This window comes from Lithobates pipiens, unplaced genomic scaffold (assembly GCF_037356315.1).
Source record: "Lithobates pipiens isolate NorthernLeopardFrog02 unplaced genomic scaffold, aLitPip1_a1.2 Scaffold_22, whole genome shotgun sequence".
NCBI classification, from domain to species: domain Eukaryota; kingdom Metazoa; phylum Chordata; class Amphibia; order Anura; family Ranidae; genus Lithobates; species Lithobates pipiens.
Genome location: NW_027507784.1, coordinates 333,733,696 through 333,756,715, shown reverse-complemented (window position 1 = coordinate 333,756,715; position 23,020 = coordinate 333,733,696).

Genomic DNA, 23,020 nt, shown 5'->3' with positions numbered 1-23,020 from the left:
ATTAGGAAATCCAGAGAATAGCCATTCACAGCTGGATCCTCACCCTTATCGGATAGTCCTTCTCTCACCAGGCCTAGCAGCCAACAGGGTGCTTAAATAAAACAAAGTCTCTGCCACAGACTTATTATAGGACACTTGAATAACTGAAAGATGTAGAAAACTTAGGCCGCGTACACACGGGCGGACTGTATGGCCTACTTAGTCCGTCATACAATCCGACGGACAGTCCGTCATACTTTCGAATGAACGGACTTGACCACACACGGATGCACAAACAGTCCGTCGAAAGCTTGCGCGATGACGTGTACAGCACGTACGACGGGACTAGAAATAGGACGTCCAATACACAGCAATGCACCCTTCCGCCGTGTAAATCCTTTCTGGGCATGCGCCATTCTTAGTCCGTCGAACTAGCCTACTGACGAGCGGACTGTCCGCTGAAACCAAAGTATGACGGACAGAATTTCGAAAAATCCAAAATACTTAGTACGCCAGACTGCACGCTGAAAAAGTCCGCTGAAGCCCACACACGAGCGGACTGTCTGCTGAAATGTGTTTCGACGGACTAAGTAGGCCATACAGTCCGCCCGTGTGTACGCGGCCTTAGAGAACCTTCATACGGTACCAGTATCTTGCAGCCGGTCCGGCAATACCATACGAGATCAGATTCGCTTGAGGTCTTTCAACTAAGCCTCCAGGCTTCTTATGAGAAGCCAACCTTTGCATGGCCTTCTCCCAAAGAGTCCTTCCCTTGATGCTTCCACAGTTGCTGGGCCTCTCCACAAACCGAAATGGCACCGGACCACCTTCCTTCAGTTACTTTGCCTAGGGCCAACCAGCCCCGAGACTTGGGGTCGGGTGGATCCACACCCCAGGCCATGAGAGCCCTGGTGGCTGGTCAGGAGGACCAGGACCAAACAGAAAGCTCTTCTGGACCGGAACCCCCGAAACACGTGATGTCAGCACCTTAAGTACCCCCTCCCAGAATGCACAGCAAGAGTGACACTCCCACTGGGCGGGTTCCGAGAGAGAACTGCCACTCAATGCACCTAACTGGACTGCGTTCTGGCACTTGCCAGAGATGACAGCGCCACCTATGGGAAAGCAGAACACAATGCAATCCAGCTAGACTGGTACTGAGGCCAAAATTTAGTGTAATTGAACCCAAAACCAAACTGCGGTTCCAGGAATATTAAACGACAAAAATAGCGCGTAGACATGTGCAAAAGGAAAAAAATTTTTTGTTTCGTTTTAATTAGTTAATTAATTAATTTCGTTTAGTTATATTCGTTAAATACGTTTTCGAATTTTGTTTCATTTTCTACCGATCACGTGGCACTCGTGGCCGGTCACGTGGCACTTGTGGCAAGTGGACAATACACAACTTGTGGCAGGTGACGTGGCAAGTGGACAATACACAACTTGGTCATGTGGCACTCGTGGCCGGTCACATGGCACTCGTGGCTGGTCACTTGGCACTTGTGGCAAGTGGACAATACACAACTTGTGGCAGGTGACGTGGCAAGTGGACAATACACAACTTGGTCATGTGGCACTCGTGGCCGGTCACGTGGCACTCGTGGCCGGTCACGTGGCACTCATGGCAGGTGTCGTGGCAAGTGGACAATACACAACTTGTGGCAGGTGATGTGGCAAGTGGACAATCCACAACTTGGGGTTTGGGTTAGGCTTAGGGTTATTGTTGGGGTTAGGGTTTCTCCTTGAAGAATAAGGCTTGGACTCTTCTATTCTAATTCATTCTATAGGAAATTCGAATTTTGGAAGATGGTTATGGTTTATATATATATATATATATATATATATATATATATATATATATATATATATATATATATATATATCTATCTTCTGAAATTCTAATTTAGTATAAAAATTTGGATCAAATTAGAATAGAAAATATTAGAATAGAAAATAATAGAAAAGAATAGACTAAGAATAGACTATAATAAAATATAATATATATTTTAGTTTCCATTGTTTTGAGTTATTTTCAAATCTATTCTCGAATTCGAAATTTATACTATTCAAAATGATAATTTCAGAAGAAGGTCATATTCTTCTATTGTATTTTATTACATTCTATTAAATTCTATTCTGTTCTTTACTATTCTTTTATTTTCATTCTATTGTGTTATTATTTTATATTCTATTTTACTGTGTTCTTTTTTAGAAATCGATTTATATTTTTTCATTTTTTATTCTAATTTGTTTTGGAATTCGTTTCAAATTGTTTTTAAATTTGATTCGACTAGAATTGTTTTCGAATTCGATTCGAATTGTTTTCAAATTCGAATTTTTTCAAATTCGATTTGAATTTTGTCCAAATTCGGTTGAATTCGTTAGCATTGTAATTCGGTCATTCGGATGCATCCGAATGTCCGAATAATGAAAATTTGTCCGAATTACGATTCGTAAAGAAACGAAATGCACATGTCTCTTCAGGAGCCGTCGCTACACATATATAGGCCGTCACACGTTCCTGGCCTGTGTAATCTTGTTTATTTAAATCTCAGGATAAAATCCATAAACTGGACAGCTCTGACGCGTTTTCAGATAAAATCAACAACAAATACCAGAATACCAGGTGATCAGCGACTTATAGTGGGACTGTGATAGTGCATCGGGAAATCTGACACTAACTGACAGTGAGTGGGAACTGACACTGACATCACCAGTACATAGAGAAAGAATAGGAGGGCGCTCCGACCTTGTGCATTACCAAAGATTAGACATGTGCATTCAGTTTCGTTCCGAATCGAAATTCGGACGAATTTTCATTATTCGGACATTCGGATGCATCCGAATTACCGAATTACAATGCTAACGAATTCAAAACGAAATTCGAATCAAATTAGAAAAATTACATTTTGCGACCCGAATTTGGGGCCATGTATCTTGAGGCCACTTGTAGCTAGAAACACCAAATTTGGTATGCAAACACAGTAAACCTAGCACTACAACCTCTCTAAATTTGGGGTTTCTAGCACCAAGTGACCCCGAGATACATGGCCCTAAAGTCGGGTCGCAAAATATTTTCGAATCCGGTTGAAATAGTTTCAAATGCAGTTGAAATAATTTCAAAACCGGTAGAAATATTTTTGAATTTGGTTGAAATAACGTATCTCGGGGCCACTTGTAGCTAGGAACCCCAAATTAGGTATGCAAACACAGTAGACCTAGCACTACAATATCTCCAAATTTGTTTCTAGCTCTAAGTGACCCCGAGTTACGGGGCCCCAAAGTCGTGTCGCAAAATGTCAAGCAGAGAATGACAGTTTGCGACCCGAATTTGGGGCCACATATCTCGGGGTCACTTATAGCTAGAAACACCAAATTTAGTGTGCAAACACAATAGAACTAGCACTACAATATTTCCAAATTTGGGGTTTCTAGCACCAAGTGACCCCGAGATACATGGCCCTAAATTTGGGTCGCAAAATATTTTCGAATCCGGTTGAAATCGTTTCCAATGCGGTTGGAATAACTTCGAATCATGTTGAAATCATTTAGAATCCGGTAGAAATATTTTCTAATTTGGTTGAAATATTTTCGAATGCGACCGATTTTTCGAATTCAGTAGAAAACGAAACGAAATCCGAAAATGAATTTAACGAATATAACTAAACAAAATTAATTAATTAACGAATTAAAACGAAACGAAACAAATTTTTTCCTTTTTGCACATGTCTACCAAAGATATAAAATGTATTAAAAAAATGTAACAACAAGAGTAAAGCCGCGTACACACGGGGCGGACTGTCTGGCCAACTAAGTCCGTCAGACAATCCGACGGACAGTCCGTCCTACTTTTGAATGAACGGACTTGACCACACACGATGAACAGACAGTCCGCTGAAAGCTTGCGCGATGACGTGTACAGCACGTACGACGGGACTAGAAATACGATGTCCAATACACTGCAATGCAACCTTCGGCCGTGTAAATCCTTTCTGAGCATGCGCCATACTTAGTCCGTCCAACTTGCCTACTCACGAGCGGACTGTCCGCTGAAACCAAAGTTGGACGGACAATATTACGGAAATTCCGAAAGACTTAGGCCGCGTACACACGGGCGGATTGTCTGTCCAACTTAGTCCGCTGAACCGTGTTTCAGCGGACAATCCGCTCGTGTGTGGGCTTTAGCGGACTTTTTCAGCGGACTGTCTGACGAACAAAGTCTTACGGAATTTCCGTAATTTTGTCCGTTCAAACTTGGTTTTGTCCGTCCAAACTTGGTTTCAGCGGAGAGTCCGCTCGTGTGTAGGCAAGTTGGACGGACTAAGTATGGCGCATGCTCAGAAAGGATTTACACGGCCGAAGGTTGCATTGCAGTGTATAGGACGTCGTTTTTCTAGTCCCGTCGTACGTGCTGTACACGTCATCGCGCACGCTTTCAGCGGACTGTCTGCTCATCGTGTGTGGTCAAGTCCGTTCATTCAAAATTTGGACAGACTGTCTGTCGGATTGTCTGACGAACTTAGTTGGCCAGACAATCCGCCCGTGTGTACGCGGCCTTAGTCCGCCAGACTGTCCGCTGAAAAAGTCCGCTGAAGCCCACACACGAGCGGATTGTCCGCTGAAATGTGTTTCAGCGGACTAAGTTGGACAGACAGTCCGCCCGTGTGTACGCGGCCTAATACTCCCAAACAAACGTTCTAAAAAAGGCTTATCAGTGCTCCAGCAAGTGGAACCGTGTCCGAGTCCAGATTTGTCCGCTGCAATGTTGCAGTCCCGCTAAAAATCACTGACTTGTGCTGTAGTGAATGACAGCACAGATGGGGGGGAGGGGGGGGAGGGTGGCAAGCGGGCACGGGAGCCCCCTATCTGGAGAATGCTGGATCACGCGTACGTGATCCAGGGGCAACAACACCGCAGGGCAGTGGGCTGTCCGCAAGTGGTTAACACACCACAAAAATATAAATGTTCCCTAAAACTCCATGTCAAATTTACTTGGAAACAGTGGAAGCGGATATCTAATTTTTAAAGCGAGCGGGGAAAAAAAAAAAAGGCATCAACAAGAAAACAAGCCAAGTCTGCCGCAACAGGTACGGGAACAAAGAAAAAAAAAAAAAAAGGCGTCCTGTTTGTTCCGTGCGGTTGAAATGCCAGAACAGGTGTTAGTCTCTGCAGGGTAACCTGTCCAGCTGAGCCAGAAAAATGCTAAAATGAACAAAAAAAAAGGTAAAGGAAAAAAAAATAAAAAGCTGCCGCAGTGCCGAGCATTGATCCGCCATCAGCCAACGCGCTGCACGGAAAATTCACTTAGCGAGACAATAGTTTTATATGGAAGGAGCACGACCGGGGAAAGACACCCAGAGAGATGAGGTGAGGCTGGAGACCCACACGCTGGCATCAGCCTGGCATCAAAGCCTTCTCTCGCCTCGGGCACGCGGCGGCCGCTTTTTACTAAACACAAATGTATCAGTCTGGATAAATGTGTGTTTTATTTCTGCAGCTCTGCCCCTCGGCGGGGTGTACCGGCAAGCAGGCAAAGCCACAAAACACAAACAGAATGAAACCTCTGATATAGAGATACATTTATACACAACGAGCCCAGAAATAGGGACTTCCAGTCTGCTTCTCTACGTACGCTATATTTACCAAAAGTATTGGGACACCTGCCTTTACACGCACATGAACTTTAACGGCATCCCAGTCTTAGTCCGTAGGGTTCAATACTGAGTTGGCTCCGCCCTTTGCAGCTATAACAGCTTCAACTCTTCTGGGAAGGCCGTCCACAAGGTTTAGGAGTGTGTCTATGGGAATGTTTGACCATTCTTCCAGAAGCGCATTTGTGAGGTCAGGCACTGATGTTGGACGAGAAGGCCTGGCTTGCAGTCTCTGCTGGTGCACAGACTGTGTATGTTGGCACCAGACGGGCTTTTTAACCCCTTTTTAAGCCCGCGCTATAGCTCCGGGGACTCAGGTTAAAGGGCCAATCACAGTGGCCCTTTACCACGTAATCAGCTTTGTCTAATGACAGCTGATCACTGAAGTAAACACAAGCAGGTTATTGGCTTTTCTCTGCTCACACTTGTGTTAAAGGGATATCACCACTGATAATCAGGGCACTGATTATAGGTGTCCTGATTATCGAAAAAAGGAGAAAATGGATTTGAGAAATTAATTTGTGTGAATTAGACTGCCATCATCCTAAATTGCATCATAGAAAACAATTGCATTTGGGAGATGCCCCTTTGGACTTTTTATATGGCAAAATAAGGAGTATATATAATCCGATAGTTAATTAAAAGGCATAGTTACTGCCAACTTTAATAATATACACAATAAAAATAAAAAAGTAAACCATGCATATAGCATACAGATATCCAACAATCATAAATTGCAATAATACATCAATGAGTAGACATATATAAAGTATCAAAAATTAACCCAAGCTTGCAATTCCAAAGTGCCATCCACAACAGTAAGGTCAGCAGATTGGATATTCAACCATAAACCTGGTTAATTTTTACTTTTTTATTTTTATTGTGTATATTAAGTTGGCAGTAAATATACCTTTTAATTAACTATCTGATTTATATATACTCCTTATTCTGCCATATAAAAAGTCCAAAGGGGCATCTCCCAAATGCAATTGTTGCATATTTTCTATAATGTCCTGATTATCAGTGCAGTCCCAACAGTGCCCACCAGTGCTGCCAATCAGTGCTCATCAGTGCTGCCAATCAGTGCCTCCTCATTAGTGTCACCTATCAGTGCTGCCTATCAGTGCCCTCTACCATGTCCTATGAATGTCCATCAGTGCTGCCAATCAGTGCTCATCAGTGCTGCCAATCAGTGCCTCCTAATTAGTGTCACCTATCAGTACTGCCCATCAGTGCCACCTCTCAAATGAAATTGTTGCATATTTTCTATAATGTCCTGATTATTAGTGCAGTCCCAACAGTGCCCACCAGTGCTGCCAATCAGTGCTCATCAGTGCTGCCAATCAGTGCCTCCTCATTAGTGTCACCTATCAGTGCTGCCTATCAGTGCCCTCTACCAGTGCCTATGAATGTCCATCAGTGCTGCCAATCAGTGCTCATCAGTGCTGCCAATCAGTGCCTCCTAATTAGTGTCACCTATCAGTACTGCCTGTCAGTGCCACCTCTCAAATGCAATTGTTGCATATTTTCTATAATGTCCTGATTACCAGTGCAGTCCCAACAGTGCCCACCAGTGCTGCCAATCAGTGCTGCCAATCAGTGCCTCCTCATTAGTGTCACCTATCAGTGCTGCCTATCAGTGCCCTCTACCAGTGCCTATGAATGTCCATCAGTGCTGCCAATCAGTGCTGCCAATCAGTACCTCCTAATTAGTGTCACCTATCACTACTGCCCATCAGTGCCACCTCTCAGTGCCACCTCTCAGTGTCACCTATCAGTGCCACCTATCAAAGCCCATTAGTGCCACCTATCAGTGGCCATCAATGTCGCCTATCAGTGCCCATCAGTGCTGCCTATCAGTGCCACCTATCAAACCTCATCAGTGCCCCCTATCAGTGCCTATCAGTGCCTCCTATCAGTGCCTATCAGTGCCTCCTATCAGTGCCCATCAGTGCAGCCTATCAGTGCCCACCAGTGCAGCCTCATCAGCGCCCATCAGTGAAGGATAAAAATTACCCATTTGCAAAATTTGATAACAAATGAAAATAAATGTTTTGTTTTTTCTCAGAATTGTTGGTCTTTTTTCCTTTGTTTAGCAAAAAATAAAAAAACCCAGCGATGATTAAATATCACAAAAATAAAACTCTATTTGCGTGGAAAAAAAAATGATAAAAATGTCATTTGGGTACAGCGTTGCATGACTGCGCAATTGTCATTTAAAGTGTGACAGCGCTGAAAATTGGCCTGGTCCGGAAGGGGGTGTAAGTGCCCGGTAAACAAGTGGTTAAGCATGCTTCTGCTCACGCTTAAGTGCTGACTGGTCTTTCAGCCGTTCCCTGCATCCTGCGTTCTTCCTGTGTTTCCCTCGTTGCCGACCCGGTTTGCCCCCCCAGCAAAGTGTTCCTTCCCTTGCTCTAGCCAGAATTTGAAAAAAATAAGTTTTACCTTTAGTTACCGTAATGGGCACTTCTTCGTGGCACTGTTGTGACCACTTCTTTTGGCCAGGTGCATCAAATGCAGAAAAGAGAATAGAAAATACAGATAAAATTCAAAAAAAAAAAAAAAAAAAGGACTTACATTAACCACTTAAGCCCTGGACCAATTTGCAGCCAAAGGACCAAGCCCCTTTTTGTGATTCGGCACTGCTTCGCTTTAACTGACAATTGCGCGGTCGTGCGACGTGGCTCCCAAACAAAATTGGCGTCCTTTTTTTTCCCACAAATAGTATTTGATCACCCCTGCGGTTTTTATTTTTTGCGCTATAAACAAAAATAGAGCGACAATTTTGAAAAAAATGCAATATTTTTTACTTTTTGCTATAATAAATATCCCCCAAAAATATATAAAAAATATGTTTTTTCCTCAGTTTAGGCCAATACGTATTCTTCGACATATTTTTGGTAAAAAAAAACTCAATTAGTGATTATTGATTGGTTTGCGCAAAAGTTATAGCGTTTTTTAAAATAGGGGATAGTTTTATGGCATTTTTATTAATATTTTTTTTACTAGTAATGGCGGCGTTCATCGATTTTTATTTTGACTGCAACATTATGGCGGACACATCGGACATTTTTGGGACCATTGTCATTTATACAGAAATCAATGCTATTTAAATGCACTGATTCCTGTGTAAATGACACTGGCAGTGAAGGAGTTAACCACTAGGGGGCAGTGTAGGGATTATGTATGACGTTATGTGTTTTTTTTATTGTAGGGGGGTGTGACCTGGCATGTGACGTGACGTGACGTCACTGATCGTCTTTCCCTATAAAAGGGAAGAGACGATCGGTGACAGCCACAGTAGGAAGCACGGGGAGAGGTTTATTTACACAGACCTCTCCTCATTCTTCAGCTCTGTGACCCGATTGCGGGACACCAGAATGCTCTGTGAAGATTGTGAATTACGAAAACAAGAAAGGACAGCGCTAACCATGCCTATAGTAGATAATGGCATAAATTCCCAGCATGATTGCAGATCAAGATTTTACGCCAGACTCTGCAGAAGTCTGTTCTGAAATGTCTGCAGGCGTGGCTTTATTTAGGTTTATGCGTATGTGTGCTATAGGCACATATTTCGACTATCTCTGGCTTCACCGGAATACAGTGGGCATCCAACACTTAATTATACTGTTTTTCAAGATGCAGTTTGGTTGAAACCTCAAATTGTTGTTTCCGAAATGGGGTCTCCCATTGCTGTTGGACGTTATTTCATCAGATGCTTTCAATCACCCTGTGGCACCTCTCTCTGAAAACTGCTTTACTGGTGGCAATAACATCAGCCAGAAGAGAGTCAGCATTGGTTGCCTTGGGGTTTAAAGAACCCATACTCGCGTACTTCCCAGACAGGGTGGTACTCATGCCAATGCTCAAATTTTGAGCCTGAACTGACCTTCAGAGTCCATATCACACAAGAGGTTGTCCTCCTAAGTTCCTTTTGAGGAGTACTCAAGAAATTAGCCCATCGGATGTGGGCCAAGCTTTAAAATATTTAATCAAGGCGACTTCTGCCATCAGGAAGTTGAAGCATCCGTTTGTCATTCCAGGTGGAACACATAATGATTTTCCAACAAGATTATTGCCACTTGGTTGGTAAAGTTCATCTCCTTGCACCACAAGTTGAAAGGGTTGGCTGTGCCAGGAGAATCACGGCACTCTTCACTAGAAGGGTCTCGACTTTGAGAGTGGCAGCAGGCCGAGTGTCTGAAACTATCTGCAAGGCAGCTGCGTGGGCAATGAAAGTTGAGTTTGGCAGAATTGAGGCGTGTGTAGCATTATCCCTCCCCTGTTTTGGCTAGGTATTTCCCAGCTGTGCTGACATGGAGTCGTCAGGAAAACTGAAAATTGGTTTCAAATACTTACTGTAATTTTCCTGTCCTGACGAGCTCCACGGCAGCACGGATCCCACCCAGCTTGGTAGGACTAGTTACAGAAGGCAGAGGCTGTAGGTGGGCTCAAATTTATATGAGTTAAGTCCAGGAGGCATGGGGGGGCGAGCCTATATTTTCTGTGTTTCTTTCCCAGTGTTCTATACACCTATCCAAAAGATGTGGTCACAACACTTCGACGAAACGCGTAGATGGTGTTTTTGATTGATTTATATCTACTTTCTGAATAAATGATTCTCAAGCATTTCCCTCCCATAAGGACACCTGTGCTGACCTCACCTCCAATCTTCTTCTTTGTGGAAATAAATACTCATAACTTCAATTTCATAAAGGTTCACTTAAAAAGAAATCTCCGACACTCAGCCCTCTCAGCCAGCAAGGGGGACCCTAATTAAAACATCATGTCACTGAAAAAAAAAAGGTCTCTGCCATGAACGCTGTTGCCTTTAGCAAGTCTGGGGCTTTCATCTGCCGCTGTACCTTTAACAAGGAGCGGGGAAAGTTCTAAGGAATCGTGGCTTTCAGCTAATGAGTTTCATGATTAGTTACATGGAACTGAAAGGTGCAGACCCAGACGGTGATAAGAGCAATCATTTCCCCAGGCTGCTTCTTTATGAATTAAACAGACACATTGAGAATAAAGACAGATCTTCAACATATAATAAATCCACATTTTAGGTAAAAATTATTTTTGATGGACATGATTTAATACCCAGCCCCCCTGTCCATGAGGGAGCACACATTTTTCCTGGCTGAATACTGCAGTTCCCTGATAAATTCATGCTTGGCATAACACTTTGATTAATGTGTAAATGTAGCGTTGTGTTGGAGCAAGTTAAAAAAAATAAAAATAAAATGATACATAGACATGTTGCACTGCTGAAAAATTTATTAGTTTTCGTTTCATTAGTTTTTTTTTTTTTTGGGGTTTTTCGCATTATTCATTATGATCTCAATTCATAAATTTGCAAATACAAAAGTTCATAAATTCGAAAATTCTTAATTTCGGAAATTCTTAAACTCGTAAATTCGAAAATCCTAAAACAAGAAAGAAAATCAGATTTCAATTTGAAAGAATAACTAACTAACTAATAACTAATAATAACTAACTGTTAAATTATAGGTATTGGAATTTCCTTTCAAAATTTGGCTGTTAGAGAACGTAATGAATTCAAATTTATCCAAAGTTACAAATTATCCGAAATAACGAATGCCGCATCTAAGCAAATAGAACGGAATTAATTAATAATACGTTTTTATTATTATTATTGTTAATTATTATTATTAATTCATTACGTTCCATTTGTTTAGATGCGGCATTCATTATTTCGGATAATTTGTAACTTTGGATGAATTCATATTCATTATGTTCACTAACAGCCAAATTTGAAAGGAAATTCCAATACCTATAATTTAATAGTTGGTTATTATTTAAGATTTTCAAATTTTGGGGTTTTTGGATTTTCGAATTTTAGAAGGGAGGGGATCATGCTCTGCTTCAGTATGTCACAGTACATGTTGGCATTCATGGTCCCCTCAATGAACTGTAGCTCCCCAGTGCCGGTGTTCTGGCATATAGTGTCCTGCCAACATATAGTGTCTGCCCTGTACTGCGCATGCGCAGCATGGAGCAGAAGAAGCTTTGGAAAATCTCTGAAGATGAACGGCGTCTGTGCCGTGAGTGGAGGTGGTAGCCCCACCATCCAAGCGGACATAGGGCTGGCAAAATTAGAGGGCCCCTCGCGGGCTTGCTTCGCTCGCCACGCTTCGGGCTTGGCCTCGCTGTGCTCAGCTCTTTTATATTCCAACTCTATGTCCACTTGGATGGTGGGGCGAGAACCTGGACTCACGGCGCAGGTGCCGCTCATCTTGGGGTATTTTCGGAATCTGTGTTTGCTGTGTACTGTGCATGCGCAGTACACAGCGGACACTATCCAATGGGGGACTCTATATGATAGGACACCGGCAGCACTCATGCAGCCCCAGACCATGACACTCCCACCACCATGCTTGACTGTAGGCAAGACACACTTGTCTTTGTCCCCCTCAACTGTTTGCCGCCACACACTCTTGACACCATCTGAACCAAATAAGTTTATCTTGGTCTCATCAGACCACAGGACATGGTTTCAGTAATCCATGTCCTTAGTCTGCTTGTCTTCAGCAAACTGTTTGCTGGCTTTCTTGTGCATCATCTTTAGAAGAGTCTTCCTTCTGGCAGCACTCGTACATCTATTTCCCAAAGACAACCTCTGGATATGACGCTGAGCTCGTGACCTCAACTTCTTTGGTGGACCATGGCGAGGCCTGTTCTGAGTGGAACCTGTCCTGTTATACCGCTGTATGGTCTTCGCCACCGTGCTGCAGCTCAGTTTCAGGGTCTTGGTAATCTTCTTATAGCCTAGGCCAGTGATGGCGAACCTTGAAACCCCAGATGTTTTGGAACTTCATTTCCCATGATGCTCCTGCACTCTGCAGTGTAGTTGAGCATCATGGGAAATGTAGTTCCAAAACATCTGGGGTGCCAAGGTTCGCCATCACTGGCCTAGGCCATCTTTATATAGAGCAGGGATCTCCAAACTATGGCCCTCCAGTTGTACAGGAACTACGATTTCCATCATGCCTAGTCATATCTGTGAATGTCAGAGTTTTACAATGCCTCATGGGACGTGTAGTTCCGCAACAGCTGGAGGGCCGTAGTTTGGAGATCCCTGATGTAGAGCAACAATTGTTTTTTTTTTTCAGATCCTCAGAGAATTCTTTGCCATGAGGTACCATGTTGAACTTCCAGTGACCAGTATGAGAGAGTGAGAGCGATAACACCAAATTTAACACACCTGCCCCCCATTCACACCTGAGACCTTGTAACACTAATGAGTCACATGACACCCGAGAGGGAAGGAAAATGGCTAATTGGGCCCAATTTGGACATTTTCACTTAGGGGTGTACTCACTTTTGTTGCCAGTGGTTTAGACATTAATGGCTGTGTGTTGAGTTATTTTGAGGGGGGACAGCAAATTTACACTGTTATACAAGATGTACACTCACTACATGTCCCATAGACTTTAACGGTGTTCGCACAAATATTTTCTCTGCTCACATGGGGGGGGGGGGAAGGGGGGTGTTCAGCTCATCCCTACTCACTACTTTACACTATATATACTGTATATACCGTATTTATCGGCGTATAACACACACCCCAAGTTTAGGAGGGAATTTTAAGGAAAAAACTTTTAGGAGGGAAATTTAAGGAAAAAAAACTTACATTTAAATGTCCATCAATGCAGCCTTATCAGTGTCCATCTGAAGCCTTGTCAGTGTCATTTGTAGCCTTGTCATGCAGCCTGTCCGATGTCCTGTGTATCCCGGAAGTTCTTGGTGGCTTTCGGCCGCTCTCGGACCTTCTCGGTGGCTTTCGGCCACCTCGGCCGTACTCGGCGGCTTTCGGCCGCTCTTGGACCTTCTCGGCGGCTTTCGGCGGGTCTCGGACCTTCTCGGCGGCTTTCGGCCACCTCAGCCCTTCTCGGCGACTTTCGGCCACTCTCGGCCCTTCTTGGTGGTTTTCGGCCGCCGAGAAGGGCCGAAGGCGGCCGAAAGCCGCGAGAAGGGCTGAAGGCGGCCGAAAGCCGTCGAGAAGGTCCGAGAGCGGCCAAAAGCCGCCGAGTACGGCCGAGGTGGCCGAAGGCCCAAAAATCATGCGGAAATCGCGGAGGATCGGCGTATAACATGCACCCGCGATTTTCCCCTGATTTTAAGGGGAAAAAAGTGCGTGTTATACGCCGATAAATACGGTAGTCATTGTGTAGGTTCAGAGAGACAACAGATCTTGAAATTTAGAAAATGTAGTGATGGTTATTTTTGCCTGATGAAGGAGCACGCATGCTCCGATCGCGCGCTCCTCCCCACTCTCTCTCCATCCGGAAGTGACTTGTCCAGCTGCCCCTGAGCTGATGTGCTAGGAGCCACCAGCGCTGCTGAGATCATCAGATGTCTCTCCACCTGCCAGCCCACCGCCTTCCCCCAGGAGAGGATGAACCTTTTATACCTCCTTACTCTATGATCTTGTGAGGTCCACATTGCTGCACTTAGATGGAGCTGCTCTCTTTTGTGTTTTAATTTTTGGAGGTTACTGAGCAAACAATGATGTCAAGCACTATGCTCAGTTTCTCAGGTGGGATTGAAAGACTTTGGAGATCTGTGATAGGTATAATATATCCAGAGAAAAAAAAAAAAAAAGAGAGAATTTCTTGGCCCTCTCCTCTCCGTTGCCTGTGGGTTTCGTTGACCTATTACACTTAATTTTAGTTCACATCAACCAATTTTCCATAATTCCGTAATCACAAAATAAGGGGAAATAAAATAAAGAACAGGATATGAATGGCACGGCATGAATTTTCGGGTTGATGGTGGTCTGGGGGGCGATGAGGCTTTCTCCTCCATCTTCAGGGGCTGCAAATCTCACATTGAATACGAATCCATCGTAATCTTCTTATACCATTGCGATTTCCAGCCGCCGCTCGTTGTAAACACGCCGGGATGTTTTGGTACAATACAGAAATCATCTCCATTCCACTCAAAATTACAGTACTTATCAGTGAGACATAATGACGATCTCCGAAGGGCACGCATTGTATGTAAAGCTGCCATTTCCCGGGGATGAGCTGAACTCCGCGGCTTATTTAAAGGCTCCATTTAAGCCGTTTTTGATGTTTTTAGCTCTCCTAATAAATAGTTAGTATCAGCCACCGCAAAGTGACGTTTTTCAGTCCCCCCTGTCAGCAGCAATCGCATTCTTACTGCAAATTATCGCCGGGGTATAAAGTCAAGCCGATCGACGACATCACTTTTATAATCTGATTCATGTCCTAATCTCTAGATCAGTGCTGACGCTAATTATCAGGTTTAATATTTTCCGAGTGCTGAGAGCGGGCAAGGACTAAAAATGCTAAATTGGACTCTGAAACTCGTAACTAAGGGCAAGAAAAATCAAAGAAAGGGGTCAATCTCTACAAGTTGGGGGTGAAACGCATCAGTGGGGTGCAACTTAGGGTGGGGGGACTGTGCCGGTGTCATGTCAAATAGTGTCCCCCTGTCGGTTAGTGTCCGCTGTGTACTGCACATGCGCAGTACACAGGACAAGCAGATTCCAAAAAATATCTGAAGATGAACGGCGCCTGCACCGTGAGTCCAGGTTCTAGCCCCACCATCCAAGTGGACATAGAGTTAGAATAAAAAGAGCCGAGCGAAGCGAGGCCGTGCCCGAAGCGTGGCGAGCGAAGCCCTCTAATATGTGCAGGCCCTATGTCCACTTGGATGGTGGGGCTTACACCTGGACTCACGGCGCAGGCGCCGTTCATCTTCAGAGATTTTCCAAATCTCCTTGTGCTCCGTACTGCGCAAAGCGCTGCGCCTGCGCAGTTCAGAGCGGACACTTTTCGATAGGCGGACTGTATATGTCAGAACACCGGAAGCCGTCCATGAAAGCGGGAGTCCGCCGGGAGTCCGCGTTTTTTTTTTTTTTTTTAAAAGCCAGCAGCTACAAATACTGCAGCTGCTGACTTTTAAAATAGTGACACTTACCTGTCCAGCGCGCCCGCGATGTCGGCACCCGAAGCCGATCTCTCGATCGTCTCTCGGGTGCTGCCGCCGCCATCTTGGGTATGGGAATCAGGAAGTAGAGCCTTTCGGCGAGTCGCGCTGCGCAATAAGGATGGACCCGCTGCCTCTGGGATCTGTGTGTTTCCCAGCAGGCAGCGGGGGACTTTCGGAAAGGGGCGTAGATCTACGCCCCTTTCTGCAGAGAGCTATCCCGGAAGTGGGTGCAGATACCTGTACTGTACAGGTACCTGCACCCCCCTCCCCCCTGAAAGGTGCCAATTGTGGCGCCGGAGGGGGGGAGGATTCCAATGAGCGGAAGGTCCACTTTAGGGTGGACCTCCGCTTGAAGTTTAAGCACTTAAAGCCCTTGTACACTCGGTCGGACATTCTGCCAACCAAATCCGTTGGATTTTGTCCGACGGATTTTGTCCGACGGATTGTGTCCGAAACTGTTGCACACACACGGTCGGACAAAGTTGTCGGAAAATCCGATCGTTCAGAACGTGATGACGTTATTTCGTTACGACGGGACTACGTTCAGGCTTTTTTTTTTTTGCTAGAAAATGACTTAGAATGCCCAAACATTATACATTTTTTTTTCTAACACCCTAGAGAATAAAATGGCGGTCGTTGCAATACTTTCTGTCACACCGTATTTACGCAGCGGTCTTACAATCGCACTTTTTTTTTTGGAAAAAAATACACTTTTTTAATAAAAAAAAATAAGTAAAGTTAGCCCAATTATTTTTATATTGTGAAAGATAAGGTTACGCCGAGTAAATTGATACCAACATGTCACACTTCAAAATTTGCGCCCCCGCTCGTGGAATGGCGATAAACTTTTACCCTGAAAAATCTCCATAGGCCAAGTTTAAAAAATTCTACAGGTTGCATGTTTTAAGTTTACAGGGCTAGAATTATTGCTCTCGCTCTACCGATCGCAGCGATACCTCACATGTGTGGTTTGAACACCGGTTTTCATATGCGGGCGCTACTCACGTATGCGTTCGCTTCTGCGCGCGAGCTCGTCGGGACGGGACGCGCTTAAAAAAATTTTTTTGGGTTTTTCTTATTTATTTTATCTTTTTATTTTTTTCTTTTTTACACTGTTTTAAAAAATAAAATAAAAAATTGTGTCACTTTTATTCCTATTACAAGGAATGTAAAACATTTCTTGTAATAGAGAAAAACAACCTCCTAAATATGAGATCTGGGATCACGAAGACCTCAGATCTCATATTTAAATTAAAATGCAAAAAAAATTATTAAAAAGTTGTCATTTAAATTTTTCTTTTTAAAAAATGGCCCTTTAAGAGCTATGGGCGGAAGTTTTGACGTCGCTTCCGCCCTGCAGTGATATGGAGACGGGTGGGGGCCATCTTCCCCTCACTTGTCTCCATTCCTAGGCAGGGGATAGACGCAATCGCCTCCACCGCTGCCGACGGGTCCGGTAAGCGGCGGAGGGCACCGGATCACGGCGGGAGGGGGCCCCTCCCCCCCTCTCCCTCCGCCGGTAAAATTGATCTTGCGACGAATCCGCCGCAGAGACCACTTTTATCTTGTAGCGGACCGCCCCCCCCCCCCCCCCCCCCGCCGAAGAAGAGGATACCGGGGTTATGGCAGCTAGCTGCTGCCATAACAACGCTATCCTCCTTCAAAGTCATCGCGTAAAACGACGGTGGGCGGTCCGGAAGTGGTTTGCCTACCGACAGAGTCTCTGTCCTAAGCCACGCGTTTCACCACAATTGGACCTACAGTGGATATAAAAAGTCTACACACCCCTGTTAAAATGTCAGGTTTCTGTGATGTAATAAAATGAGACAAAGAGAAATAATTTCAGAACTTTTCCCACCTTTAATGTTACCTATAAACTGTACAACAAACAAAAATCTTTAACCACTTCCCGACCAGCGCACGACGATGTACGTCGACAGAATGGCACGGGCAGGCATATTGGCGTACAGGTACATCCAATATTCAATGCCGCCCTGCCATTGGGAGCGCGCCGCCGCCGGCGCGCTCCCGCGCTGGTCGGGACCCCCGTGAGTCCGGTCGCGGGACCTGCGGACTCGATCGCCGCGGGCATCCCCGCAATCGTCTCACGGAGCGGCCGAATGGAGGAAATGCTGTGTAAACAACATTTCTCCATTCTGCCTAGCAACTAGTGACGCTGATCTCTGCTCCATGTGATTGGAGCAGAGATCAGTGTACACTCAATGAAAGCCCAACCCCTCCACAGTTAGTAACACACCCCTGGGAACACTTAACCCCTACACTGCCACCCTCTGGTTAACCCTTTCACTGCCAGTGTCATTTACACAGGAATCACTGCATTTATATAGCAGTGATTACTGTATAAATGACAATGGTCCCAAAAATGTGTCAAAAATGTCCGATGGGTCCCCCACAATGTCGCAGTCACAATAAAAATCGCTGATCGCCGCCATTACTAGTAAAAAAAAAATAATAAAAAATTATTAATAAAAATGCTAAAAAACTATCCCCTATTTTGTAAACGCTATAACTTTTGCGCAAACCAATCAATAATCGCTTATTGCGATTTTTTTACCAAAAATATGTAGAAGAATACGTATCGGCCTAAACTGAGGGAAAAAAATGTTTTTTTTTATATATATATATTTGGGGGATATTTATTATAACAAAAAGTAAAAAATAATGCGATTTTTTTCAAAATTGTCGCTCTATTTTTGGTTATAGCGCAAAAAATAAAAACCGCAGGGGTGATCAAATACCACCAAAAGAAAGCTCTATTTGTGGGGAAAAAAGGACGTCAATTTTGTTTGGGAGCCACGTCGCACGACCGCGCAATTGTCAGTTAAAGCGACGCAGTGCCGAATCGCAAAAAGTGGTCTGGTCTTTGACCAGCAAAATGGTCCGGTCTGCAAGTGGTTAAGGTAGAGGGACGTAAAAAATAAAATAATATGGTTGCATAAGTCTGCACACCCTTTTTGGTTTTATTACAGCACTCAGTCTTTTTGGGTAGGAGTCTATCAGCGTGGCACATATATGACTTGGCAATATTTGTCCGCTCTGCTTTGCAAAAACACTCCGAATCTGTCAGATTGCGAGGGCATCTCCTGTGCACAGCCCTCTTCACATCACCCCACAGATTTTCAATGGGATTCAGGTCTGGGCTCTGGCTGGGCCATTCCAAAACGTTAATCTTCTGGTGAAGCCATTCCTTTGTTGATTTGGATGTATTGCTTTGGGGTCGTTGTCATGCTGAAAGATGAAGTTCCTCTTCGTGTTCAGCTTTCTATCAGAAGCCTGAAGGTTTTGTGTCAATAGGAGGGAAAAAAAAAGTGTCAAAAGTGTCACTGTGTGTCCAATTTGTCTGCCGCAGTGTCGCAGTCCCGCTCACTGATTACCATTACTAGTAAAAAAAAATAAAAAAAAATAATCATTCCGCAAAACTAACCCCTTGTTTGTAGACGCTACAACTTTTGCGCAAACCAATCAATATAAGCTTATTGGGATTTTTTTTTTTTTACCAAAAATATGTAGCAGAATATATATTGATCTAAATTGATGAATAAATGCTTTTTTATTTTTTTTATTTTTTTATTTGAGGTGATCAAATACCATTAAAAGAAAGCTCTATTTGTGGGGGAAAAAAAAACCTCAATTTTATTTGAGTACAACGTCCCACGACCGCCATTGAAAGTAACTCAGTGCAGTAAAAAATGGCCTGGTCATGAAGGGGGGGGGTAAACCTTTTGGAACGGTTAAAAAAAATCACTTGAATTCTTTGGATGTCCTTCAGCCAGGAAAGGGGGCGGGGTTATGTCTGACTTGCTGCAGCTGCTGACGTACATTATGAGAAGCTCGCAGTGTGCGGCGAAATCAGAGGAAGCTGCTTTAATACAGGAGAGGAGAATGTACAACCGTCCAAGGGAAGGCCGGAAGAAAACTCTAAAAAAAAAAGTTTTCATTGGACATTATTCAGACGAAGTTGCAGAGCTTCCCATTGGCCGGTGCAGGTTATGTTTGGAGATAGGATAACGAATAGCGCTGTCCTGGCCGCCTTGCGTCTGCCGTTATCAGTCGGTTATAAATGGCTGCAGTCTCCGCTCAGGTCGGTGACAAATCTTCATCTCTCACACACATCGCCTGCATTCATTGTAAGTGACGCCGGTCTTCAGAAGCCGCATAACTCGCCTTGTCTACAGACGGCCGGCTCCGTGTCCTCAGGCTGCTCCGCCGACAAAAAAAAACACCGAAAAATAATTCAGCCTCTTACGTAACGCGGAAATGTCGTTTCAAGGTTTTGTGTCAACAGACTGAACAAATTTTTCTGGTCATGTATTATCAGGGTGCCTTAAAGCAGTGGTCTCCAAAATGTGGCCCGGGGGGCCAGATGCGGCCCTTTGCTTGCTTTTATCTGGCCCTTGGGGCATTGTTTTATCCACTGATACCACCAATGGGGCATAATTCCCCCTACTGACACCAATGATGGGGCACTATTCCTTTCCAATGACACCAATGCAGTGGTGGGTGGGCGGAAAACAACCACCCCTCCTCCGCGGCACCTCAAACACCCCCAACACTTCCCCCTACTGACACCAAAGATGGGGCACAATTGCTTTCCAATGACACCAATGATGGGGCATGATTCCTCCCAATGACACCAGTGATAGGGCATGATTCCTCCCAATGACACCAGTGATGGGGCACTATTCCTTTACAATGACACCAATGATGGGGCACAATTCCTTTCCAATGATACCAATGATGGGGCACTATTCCTTTCCAATGATACCAATGATGGGACACTATTCCTTTCCAATGATACCAATGATGGTGCACTATTCCTTTCCAATGATACCAATGATGGGGCACTATTCCTTTCCAATGATACCAATGATGGGGCATGATTCTTCCCAATGACACCAATGATGGGGCACTATTCCTTTCCAATGACACCAATGATGGGGCACTATTAGTTTCCAATGACACCAATGCAGTGGTGGGCAGGTGGCAAACAACCACCTCCCAACCACCCTCCCCCCTCCGCGGCACCTCAAACACCCCCCCCCCCACACGCACACTTCCCCCTACTGACACCAATGATGGGGCACTATTCCTTTGCAATGACACCAATGATGGGGCACTATTCCTTTCCAATGATACCAATAATGGGGCACTATTCTTCCCAATGACAGCAATGATGGGGCACTATTCCTTTCCAATGATACCAATAATGGGGCACTATTCCTTTCCAATGACACCAATGATGGGGCACTATTAGTTTCCAATCACACCAATGCAGTGGTGGGCAGGTGGCAAACAACCACCTCCCAACCCCCCCCCCCCCCCTCCGCGGCACCTCAAACACCCCCCACACTTCCCCCTACTGACAACAAAAGATAGGGCACAATTCCTCCCAATGACACCAATGACGGGGGAATATTCCTTTCCAATGACACCAATGATGGGGCACTATTCCTCCCAATGACACCAATGATGGGCCCTACTCCTTCCCAATGACACCAATGATGGGGCACTATTCCTCCCAATGACACCAATGACGGGGGAATATTCCTTTCCAATGACACCAATGATGGGGCACTATTCCTCCCAATGACACCAATGATGGGCCCTACTCCTTCCCAATGACACCAATGATGGGGCACAATTCCTCCCAATGACACCAATGACGGGGGAATATTCCTTTCCAATGACACCAATGATGGGGCACTATTCCTCCCAATGACACCAATGATGGGCCCTATTCCTTCCCAATGACACCAATGATGGGGAACAATTCCTCCCAATGACACCAATGACGGGGCACTATTCCTTTCCAATGACACCAATGATGGGGCACTATTCCTTTCCAATGACACCAATGATGGGGCACTATTGCTTTTCAATGACACCAATGATGGGACACTATTCCTCCCAATGACACCAATGCAGTGGTGGGCAGGCAGCAAACGACCACCTCCCAAGCACCCCCCCTCTGCGGCACCTCAAACACCCCCCACAAATCCTCCACCCCCCCCCCCCCCCCCGCCTCCACCGTCTGCTGGTCCACTGGCACCTTACCCCAGCGGCGGCAGGGATCGTGGGCACATCGAGGATCGGTGGGCACACAGCACCTGGGATCGGCGGGCACGCAGCGGCAGGGATCGGCGAGCACATGTGCAGGGGGATCAGGTTGCGGCGGGCATCTGGCAGCGTTTCCTGTGTCTTCTTCTCTTCTGAGATCACGGCGGCTCCCCATTGGGAAGGAATAGTGCCCCATCATTGGTGTCATTGGGAGGAATAGTGCCCCATCATTGGTGTCATTGGAAAGGAATAGTGCCCCATCATTGGTGTCATTGGAAAGGAATAGTGCCCCATCATTGGTGTCAGTGGGAGGAATAGTGCCCCATCATTGGTGTCATTGGGAGGAATAGTGCCCCATCATTGGTGTCATTGGAAAGAAATAGTGCCCCATCATTGGTGTCATTGGAAAGGAATAGTGCCCCATCATTGGTGTCATTGGAAAGGAATAGTGCCCCATCATTGGTGTCATTGGGAGGAATAGTGCCCACTGCCCCATCATTGGTGCCATTGGGAAGGAATAGTGCCCCATCATTGGTGTCATTGGGAGGAATTGTGCCCCATCATTGGTGCCATTGGGAAGGAATAGTGCCCCATCATTGGTGTCATTGGAAAGGAATAATCCCCCGTCATTGGTGTCATTGGGAGGAATTGTGCCCTATCTTTTGTTTTCAATAGGGGGAAGTGTGGGGGGTGTTTAAGGTGCCGCGGAGGGGGGAGGTGGTTGGGAGGTGGTTGTTTGCCACCTGCCCACCACTGCATTGGTGTCATTGGAAACTAATAGTGCCCCATCATTGGTGTCATTGGAAAGGAATAGTGCCCTATCACTGGTGTCATTGGGAGGAATCATGCCCCATCATTGGTGCCATTGGAAAGCAATTGTGCGCCATCTTTGGTGTCAGTAGAGGGAAGTGTGGGGGGTGTTTGAGGTGCCGCAGAGGAGGGGTGGTTGTTTGCCGCCCACCCACGACTGCATTGGTGTCATTGGAAAGGAATAGTGCCCCATCATTGGTGTCAGTAGGGGGAATTATGCCCCATTGGTGTTTTTTTTATATATTTTTGGGGGATATTTATAATAGCAAAAAGTAAAAAAGAATGCGTTTTTTTCAAAATTGACGCTCTTTTTTTTGTTTATAGCGCAAAAATAAAAACCGCAGGGGTGATCAAATACCACCAAAAGAAAGCTCTATTTGTGGGAAAAAAAGGACGTCAATTTTTTTTTGGAGCCACGTCGCACGACCGCGCAATTGTCAGTTAAAGCGACGCAGTGCCCGAATCACAAAATGTGCTCTGATCAGAAAGGGGGTAAATTCTTCCGGGGCTGAAGTGGTTAAGTG